Here is a 10,466-nt window from a genome sequence, read left to right on the forward strand (position 1 = left end):
CTAACAGCATAAACAACTCTGCCCCATCAGCTACTTCTTCATTCACTTGCCTTGCTGATAGAAACAAACTCTTTCCCTCCTCAATCTCAGGAAAGACCACCGTCTTATCAAAACAATTGATAGAAACTCGGTTAAACACCAACCAGTTCATACCCAGAATAACATCAATCTGCACTAGTGGAAGACACACTAGGTCCATCCCAAAGTCTCTACCAAAAATACTCAAAGGACAATTTAAACAAACCGAAGTAGTAGTCACTGAACCCTTCGCAGGAGTATCAATTACCATACTACCAAACATCTCAGATATCTCTAACTTAAGTTTCACAGCACAATCCAAAGATATAAAGGAATGAGTCGCACCTGTGTCAATAATAGCTACAAGAGGAAAGCCATTAATATAACACGTACCTCGGATCAAACGATCATCTGCAGAAGTCTCAGAACCCGATAAAGCAAAGACCTTGCCTCCTGACTGATTCCCTTTCTTCGGCTTCTGACACTGACTTCCAATATGCCCTTCTTCTCCGCAATTAAAACAAATCACTTCCTTGTGCTTGCAATCAGCTATTGCATGGCCAATCTTACCACAGCGAAAACACCTCTTTACTTCAGCAGTGCATACATTACTCTTATGACCAGCCTGACCACATTTGAAGCAAACTATACCAGTAGGAGCACCTCCCCCACTAGCTCTCTGAGCCGGAGCAGCTCTTTGCTTCCCTTTTCCAGCCGGAACATCATATGGCTTGCCACGGTTTTGATGTTGCTTGCCTCTGCGATCACTGACAATCTTGTAATGAGCATTATTGTCCTCTTCAAATATCCTGCAGCTATCAACCAATTCAGTGAAAATGCGTATCTTCTGATACCCAACAGCCTTCTTAATTTCAGAGCGCAATCCGTTCTCAAACTTGATGCACTTCGAAAATTCAGCACCACCACCAGTGTAATGAGGATAAAATTTGGACAACTCCACAAATTTCGCAGCATAATCAGTGACAGACATGTTTCCTTGCTTCAGCTCAAGGAATTCAATTTCCTTCTTACCACGGACATCTTCCGGGTAATACTTTCTCAGAAATTCCCTACGGAATACATCCCAAGTAATGTCTTCACCTGCCGCGGTCAATCTCTCGTGAGTCTCTAGCCACCAGTCATCAGCTTCGACTGCTAGCATGTGAGTACCATACCGAACCTTCTGAGCTGGAGTGCAATCCATAACACGGAAGATTCTCTCAATCTCTTTCAACCATCCCAAGGCTGCATCTGGATCATGCTTTCCCTTAAACACCGGCGGATTCTCTCTCTGAAAAGTCGCCAAGCTACGTGATCCAGCATCCCCACCAGCATTTGGCAAGTTCTGCACCGCTTGTGCCATTGCTTGCATTGCGGCAGCCATTGCAGCGTCATTCCTTCCAGCCATTTCAACTTATCACTACAACACAACTTAAAAGTTAGACTAGTAACAATTACACAATTGTTAGACAGTAACGACACGACAACTGGCCGGACAGACCAACCTGCTCTGATACCACTAATGTAACACCCTTCTAAATACCCCAAATATTTAATTAAAACAACAACAATTAAATCATACATATCAGAGTAAATATTGTCACTCAAGGGTGTCACATAACAACTTCTTCACATAATTCACCGTAAAAATCAGTCATGCTCATTATTTAATCCAACATAAACACTTCTTTAAAAATTCGCAGCGGATAGAAACATTCAACATCTGTAATATCTTAAAATTAACATTTATTCAACAAATAAAACATCCCGTCCCGATGTTACATCTATCAGAGCATGACCCACTAAAACCACTCTAGACTTCAAGCACTAGCTTCTACTCAACTCACTGCTCGTTACCTGAAAAATATAACTGTAAGGGTGAGTTCCTCAATCGATATAACAAATATTATAAATCATCATGTTATGTTAAGTAACTTTACACGTTAATCACCCACATCATATCATGCATTCGGTAGCAGCATATTCAACTCAACATCATATTCAAACACAACGTAAATGCAACTCAAATGAGACTCGACTCTTCATGCATGTGGTACCATTTGGAGTAAGACTCCCAACTTAAAATCATTGCCAGTTTAGTGGGCATCAAGGCATAAGCCTTCAACTTTCAACTTAAAATTTTTGCCAATCCAGGCCAACGTGGTGTGAGCAAAAGCCCCATAATTTTTGCCAATCCAGGCCAACGTGGTGTGAGCAAAAGCCCCGACTTAATGCATATGAATGTATATGGCATGTACAACTTGAAAGTTCAACAACATAATAACAACGACAACATAACAGCTTTTTCAGCAACAACAACTTAAAAATCAACTTTGGCTCATCAGCCTACAACTCAGCATTTTCAACAAAACAACTTATATTCAACTTTGGCTCATCAGCCTACAACTTAATATTTTCCACAAAACAACTTATCAACATATTTGCATCAACATTTCGCAACATAGACTCCACGAATTTATTTATCACAATTGGATACAATAGGCCAATCACCAATTACACTTACATCATAAAAATCAACCATTTTTACATACTGCAACAGTGTTAACCGGTTAACGCTATAGGTTAACCGGTTAACGCAGGACAAAAATACCATTTCTGGCAAAACGCAACAGTGTTAACCGGTTAACGCTATAGGTTAACCGGTTAACGCAGGCAAAACTCAACATTTTTCACAATTTATAACAGTGTTAACCGGTTAACACCCTGGGTTAACCGGTTAACGCAGGCGAAACAGCAGTTCCTGCGCTAACACAAGGCAGAATGCAGAGTTTCCGCATTTTCCGCCGTTGGAGGACTTCCGGACCTCCGATTCGACTTCCGTAAAAAGCCTTTACGCTCAGAACTTCACAATACACTCAACCACAAATTCAATTTCAGCTTTAATACAACTTATTCAACATAATTTCTCAGCATTCTAAATCCCAATTAGGGTCAATCGACGGCTTATCACTACCCATTACATGTTAATCGATAATACCCATTAAACGACGATAAACCCCCCTTACCTGATATAATCCGGCAAATCTCTAAGCTTTAGCTTCTCCGTTCCTCAACCGTGTTTTTCGGCTCTTTGCCCTTCTTCCTCTTCTCTGCAGCTTCTCTGTTTCTCACGTGAAACCTTTTCCAAAAATGAAACCCTTTCCTTATTCCAACTTATATATTTTTCCAATAATTATTATTAATAATAATAATAATCCAATAATTCAATTTATTTAATTAAATTATTAAATATATTATTAACTTAATTAAATAATTCTTTTACTTTATTTGGGGTGTTACATATACCATTTCTTTTCTCATGTTATTTACTAACCAAAAGCACAAAAATATGTCACTAACATTTCTTATTTGCAGCTTGAGCAATCACAAAGTCTAAAAGCTTCTAGGAGATCCTTTGTGCAATGAAAAGGTCAAGAGGAGATGAAAGCAAGCATGGTAATGGTTCCCAAAGCTCTCATCTATCATATATGCCTCCCTAGTATCTCAATTAATCATTTTTGATCAAAGCAAGTCAAGGGGTTTGAGGTTTGTTTCCCAAGGAAACCCTAATTCATCTGATCATCAATAATGCCTTGCTCATGAAGCAACCTCAGCCCATGGTCAAATACCATAAAGGGAAGTTCTTTAATCCATTATTCCATGAATATTTGAACTTATTTGAGTGCCCTCAATCATCAATTCATCAAGGTATGAGTTTTTGACTTGGGAAGTTGATCAATCAATTCATCTGTCTATTTTGAAATGCACTGGAAGCTAACATTTTATGTGTTGGTCAAATGGAAATGATCCCAAGATAAAAAATGTTCTTAAGGACAATGTGAACAACTTTCATGTTCATAGAAAATTTATTTGAATCTTGGAAGATCATCATCCACTCCAAGACATTATAGGTCATTTTGACTGAAACCCTAATTTTGGGTCAACTTCCCAAGAACATAACTCAATCATATTTTATGATTTTGAGGTGGAACCAAATGCATTGGAAATATTATTGTGTCTACTTCAAATGTTATGTTGAACAAAATTTCAAAATCTCAAAAGAAATACATGTGATAATGCAAAACATTATAGGTCACTTTGAGTGAAATGCATTGAAATGGAAAAAAGTCCAACTTCAAGTTCCCACAATTTCTTCATTAAAAATCCAAATGATGCAAAATTTAAGTCCAAATTGATTATTTTGAAAAGATCTACAACTTTCAGGTTGAAGGTTTTATCAGTTGGAGCTTGCATCATTGAGACAAAAGGGCTTGAACATTGGCCAAATTTGGAAACTTCACTCATGCATGTTTTGCATCCTACACTTTAAACTCAAAATTCACTAATTTCCAAGGCCCAATTGAAATTTTGATCAACATATCATTTGTTCCTTATGCAACAAGCTCTCTAACCATTACTCACAAGGTAAACTCATGCACTCAGCCCTTTCCAGCTATAAATACATGTGTTATGCTTCATAATTCTCCAACCCGAAGGCGCCTGAAATGCTGCAAGAGTGAATCCCTAAACCTTCACCATTTGATCCATTGAAGTTCTGTTTTGCAAAAGGAACCAAGGAAAGGGACTCAAATCTCCATAATCCAAAGGTTTTGATCAACTGTTTTTTGCTTCGAATCTCCTTATACTTTGATCCTTTGGCCTTGATATTGTGTTGTCTGAAGTCCTCTCTATAGAGGCATTATTGTTGAATGCTTAATTGTTGAAATCGAGCAAGTTCAGTTGAACATCACGAAACTTCCATCTCTGATTTCTCTCTTAATAGGAATCTAGAGTGGAAGTGAGTGATATAGGAGTGATGTACATCACTTCACCTTTCGAATGGTGCCTGGATTGTCCATTTTAGTGAGCGTTTGAATCTTTGCATTTTTTGATCTTCGTCGGAGCTCACCGGAGAAGACGGTGGCGCTGGCCACCGTCTCTTTGCCAGATCAATTGTGAGCCCTTGGATCTCTTTTCCAGTTTGAATCTTAGCGCTTGGATGTTATGACTTTATTTAATGCATTGTACTTTTCAGTTGACTAATGACTATGGTACGTGCGCACTCCTGATCCATTGGATGTTGCCACGTCAATTAATGAAGTCATCCAACGCTTCCTGATTTTTGCCATTTTCTTATTTTCTGATTTTATTTTCTTTATTTCTTTTAATTCCATTTTATTTCTAAAATTCATATCTCTCTTATTATTGGTCCAAAAAATATGGGACCAATTGCATTTTTTCTCTTTTAATTTCTACTTTCTAAAATTGATTTTTAATATTTTTATTTTATCATTTGCTATTTTTTAACAATTTTCTCTTTTCTGGTTGTTTTTAATTCATTTTAAATATTTTTGATATTCAAAAAAATACAAATATATTTTTCTAACCTCTTTGAATGATGATGGATCTATGAAAAATATTCTCATCAATTTATTAATTGATTTGAGATTTATTTGAGATTTTAGTTCAATTAGGTTATTTTTATTCATTTTTAATTGATTAAAAATAGTTTCTGACTTTTAAAAATGCTGAAATTTTTTGTCAAACTTTGTTTGACCATGTTGAACTTGGGATAATTCACTTGGACCTTTTAAAGTTGATTTGAAGTGAATTTGAAGTTTGACCTTTCTTTAATATTTTAATTCAAGTTTATTTTCAAATATTAAGAAATGCCAAAAATATTTTGTTATTTCTTGACTTCCAATCTTCATCTCATTTCTGATTTTTATGGTTTGACCTTGATCTTCCCTATCTTTGGTCAACATTTATGGATTGGTACATTTCTTTTCATTTGATGTACTTTATTTTCTTCATTTCCATTATCCATCTTCATCTTCATCTTCGTCTTTTTCTTTTCTTTTTGACCAATGAGTTAAAGGTTGATAAGTTAGCATTGATTAGGGAGGTTTAATTGATTCAAATCTAATTCATCTTGATCAAATGATCAAGTGAATGGCTTTACATTAAGGATAGATTGCTTCTTAAATCATGCAAAGGACTTAAACCAATACAAGATCATTTCTCTTCCTCTTTTTGGCATGGCAAGTTGTTGAAACTTGGTTCACTAATCAAGACTTCTAACTTGTGTTGTTGTCTATATTATTATTGACCGACCTCAGATAGTTGGACTTCTACATAAGTCCAATTACGATTGCTTAACATAGCGCTAAAGTTGCCTTATGGCACACTAACTACTAACACTAACCATTAACAATTAACATTTACTTTTTGCTCTTTACTTTTATACAATTTACTATTCTTGTACATATTATTCATTTGCTTTTTCTTTGCTCATTTGAGCACATGTTTATGTTAATGCAATATGCCTTTTGCTCACTTGAGCACATAATTGTGTATATATTATTATGCTTGTGCTTTTGTTTTGATTGTTGTGGACCAAAATGCAAAGAAATGGACAAATGGACTTAGTTTCTAGGACTTTCCCTATACAAATTGGAGTAAAAGGATCTTAATGTCAAGATGGATTGGAAGAACCAAACCTCTAAACTCACTCTTGTCCATTCTTGTTTTGTTTCATAAAACTTTTGATGTGTGTGCTCTTGTGCTAGGGAATCCTATGAGAGCTCAAATTGAAGAACCATTGCCATGTCCATCCAAAGTGAAAGATACAAGATGCATTGAGAATCTCTTAAGAGACTTGTTTGATTGTTGCTTGAGCTTACTATTATTTTGCTTGCATATTCCAAAGGATGGGAGCTACTTGGATCATCAATATGATCTCAAGAGAGGAACTCCATTTGTGGTCTTGTTTCTTATCCCTTATCTCTTGTATGATTAGGACTCTAGCCATTCTTCTTCTTCTCTCCACTCTAACCCAAGACAAAACCTTTTGTGCAAACATTTAACACTTCTTTTCAAACATTAGAAACCTAAGCCTTATGCATTTGATTTTCAAACTTTCTTTTCATAACACTTATTTTGAATTGAACTTCTAAGTCAACTTTGATCATATTTTGTACATACCCTTTCATTGGTAAATATAACCCATTAAAATGTCTTTTTGTGTTTCAATGGCCACTTTCTTAGGCAAATTTTTATAACCTTTAGCTATTAGGTCTGAGTTATCCTTGAGGTAGATGTAATACTCACCTATATCCTTAGTGATGGACAATGAGTCTTCCATGCTTATTATAGGGTTAACCCCTCACTAGCATGTTGAAGCTATCATCACAGGGTGGATTTGTGGTTTAAGGTTGAGTTTTCTCCCTTGGATAACAAAAGACCTTAAGGCTTTTGGACCAATCAATTCACCAACTTATTTTGAGATTTTTACCCCGAACTACGAGGTTTTGATCCTAATCTTCTTTTAAGATGGTACGTAGGTAATGGGTTTATCCATCTAAACACAAAATGTAAATAAACTTGTATATTCTCTTCTCATCTCTTCAATCATGTTTTCACAAACAAATTTTCACAAAATACCAACCTTACAACAAGTATGAAAAGGGCTCCGTAGGAGTACCTAGGATAATTTGGGTGCTTAAAACCTTCCCATTGCATAACCAACCCCCTTACCCAGATCTCTGACATTTTTACTAGTTTTTGATTTGATAAAACTTTTAGGTTTTTGTTCGCTTTCTAACCATTCCTTTGGATAAATAGAAGTGCGGTGGCGACTCGACTTTTATGGTTTACCTTGGATTTAGTCAATATCTCTAATGGTAACGAATACCCCGCTACAACATGTTCTGGACATCTAGAGTTTTCAAAACCTGGAGGTTGATGAACATACACTTCTTCTGATATTTAACCATTAAGAAATGCGCTCTTAACATCCATCTGATATAATTTGATGGAATGATTTACAAAAAATGAAACAAGTAAGCGAAGGGATTCTAACCTGGAAACTGGAGCAAAGGTTTCATTATAGTCAATGCCTTCTTGTTGACTGTAACCTTATGCCACCAATCGTGCTTTATTTCTGACTACTTCTCCCTTTTCATTCAATTTATTTATGAATACCCATATTGTTCCAATGATATGAGTTCCTTTAGGCTTTGGGACAAGATCCCATACGTCATTCTTTGAGAATTGATCCAGTTCTTCTTTCATTGACAGAACCCAGTCATTGTCTTGAAGTGCCTTATCACAAGAAGTAGGCTCAATCAGAGATACTAATCCTAGAGGAGTTTCTTCAGATACTTTGAATGTTGACCTAGTTCTGACAGGTTCATCTTTGTTTCCCAGAATCAAATCTTCAGAGATGTTTGGGCGATTTCTTGATCTTTTTGGGATAGTTGAGATTTCAGTTGTATCTGGACTTTATTTCTTAGCTTCTTCTGATGCTTTAGTCTTTTCGTCAGAACCTGCAAGAGTTATCTCCAAATCTGCAAGTTTCTCAACTAGCTTTGACTTTTCATGGTCAAGCTTATCATCAAATCTAACATGTATTGATTCTTCCATAATTTTGGTTTCTATGTTGTATACTCTGTAGCCTTTAGAGCGTTCTGAGTATCCTAGCATAATATCTTTTTGTGCTTTTGAAATCAAACTTGTTCAGATGTTCTTTAGTATTAAGAATAAAGCATGAGCATCCAAAAGGATGGAAATAAGAAATGTTGGGTTTTCTTCCCTTGCACAGTTCATAGGGGGTCTTCTCCAGAATAGGTCTTACAGAGATTCTATTATGAATATAACACAATGTATTTACTACTTCAGCCCAAAAGTGCTTAGCCACATTTGTTTCATTGATCATGGTTCTGGCCATTTCTTGGAGTGTCCTATTCTTTCTCTCTACAACTCCATTTTATTGTGGAGTTCTAGGGCAGGAGAAATCATGGGATATTCCATTAGAATTAAAAAGTTCTTTAAAGAACTTATTTTCAAATTTGCCACCATGATCACTTCTGACTCTGATGATTTTAAATTCAAAATCGTTTTGCACTTTAGAACAGAAGCTAGTGAATACAGAGTGAGACTCACTCTTGTGCTTTAGAAATTTTACCCATGTATAACGACTAAAATCATCAACAGTGACCAGTCCATACTTCTTTCCATTGACTTACGTTGTCTTAATAGGCCCAAAAAGGTCAATGTGAAGAAGTTCTAGAGGCTTAGAGGTAGAAACAACATTTTTCTTTTTAAAAGATGTTTTAGAAAATTTTCCTTTCTAACATGCCTCACACAGAGCATCTGAAGAAAACTTCAGTTAGGTAGACCTCTAACTAACTCGAGTTTATTTAGCTGAAAGAGTTTTCTCATGCTAATGTGGCCCAAGCGTCTATACCATACCCATTGCTCTTTGTGAACAGACATCAAAGATTTTACATTTTGATCTTTTAGATCTGAAAGATTTATTTTGTAAATGTTGTTTTTCCTCTTGCCAGTGAATAGAACTATTCCATTATTCTGATTAATTACTTTACATGTTTTTTGATTGAAGATTATATCATAACCGTTATCACTTAATTGGCTTATTGATAACAAGTTATGCATTAATCCTTCTACGTAGAGAACATCAGATATAGAGGGAGGAAATCCATTACCAATAGTTCTGGAGCCTCTGATTCTTCCTTTCTGATTTCCTCTGAAACCTACATAGCCAACATCTTTAAGTTCCAGGCATTGGAACATATGCTTTCTTTCCGTCATGTGTCGCGAGCATCCAGAGTCCAGGTACCATGACTGGTGTCTTAACTCTGCTGTATAAGATATCTGCAACATAAACAATCTTATCCTTTGTTTCCCTGTTGGTGATTTTTTCATATTCATTATAGGAAATGGCATTCAGCAGTATTGTTCTGGCTTTATGATGGTTTTTGAAGTCGTGCTTCTGATCATTTGTCATCATGTTTCTGGCAATGGCAACGCCAACATCAGATACAAGAGGTATGTAGCCAATAGTAACTATGTCCCACAGATCAGCATCATAACCCAGAAAGAAACTTTTGATTCTGTCTTTCCAATAAATCAAATTTTTCTCCATCAAAGATTGGAGGTTTAACATTGTAACTATCTCTTTCATTGGTGTTGGCCATAGTGTTTTTCTCACATTGGATCTCTCTACATTGTTAAGTGTTTGATTAGAAAATCAATAAGAGAGCCAAAGCTCTGATACCAATTAAAGGTAGAGAAAAACAAGAAAGGGGGGTTTGAATATTTTTGAGAGAATAATTTTTTTTTGGAAATTAGACACACGCAGAAACAAATAAATTCAACACTGGATTTTATACTGGTTCACTTGAAATTCAAAGTTACTCCAGTCTACCCGACCAAGATGATTTCGTCTTCAAAAAGGACTTAATCCACTAATCTTGAAAGATTACACAAATAATCATCTAAGAGGTTGCCTTCAAAATATGGATACAAGTGAAGGTTGGCTTCAAAAGACGGATTCAAGAGCTTGGAACAAAATAATAGATGGTTTCCTAAAGGAGGTTAGATTTAATAAATGTGTATCGGAGCATGGCGTGTATGTGAAGACGGAT

This window comes from Lathyrus oleraceus, chromosome 2, assembly GCF_024323335.1.
Source record: "Lathyrus oleraceus cultivar Zhongwan6 chromosome 2, CAAS_Psat_ZW6_1.0, whole genome shotgun sequence".
Lineage (NCBI taxonomy): Eukaryota > Viridiplantae > Streptophyta > Magnoliopsida > Fabales > Fabaceae > Lathyrus > Lathyrus oleraceus.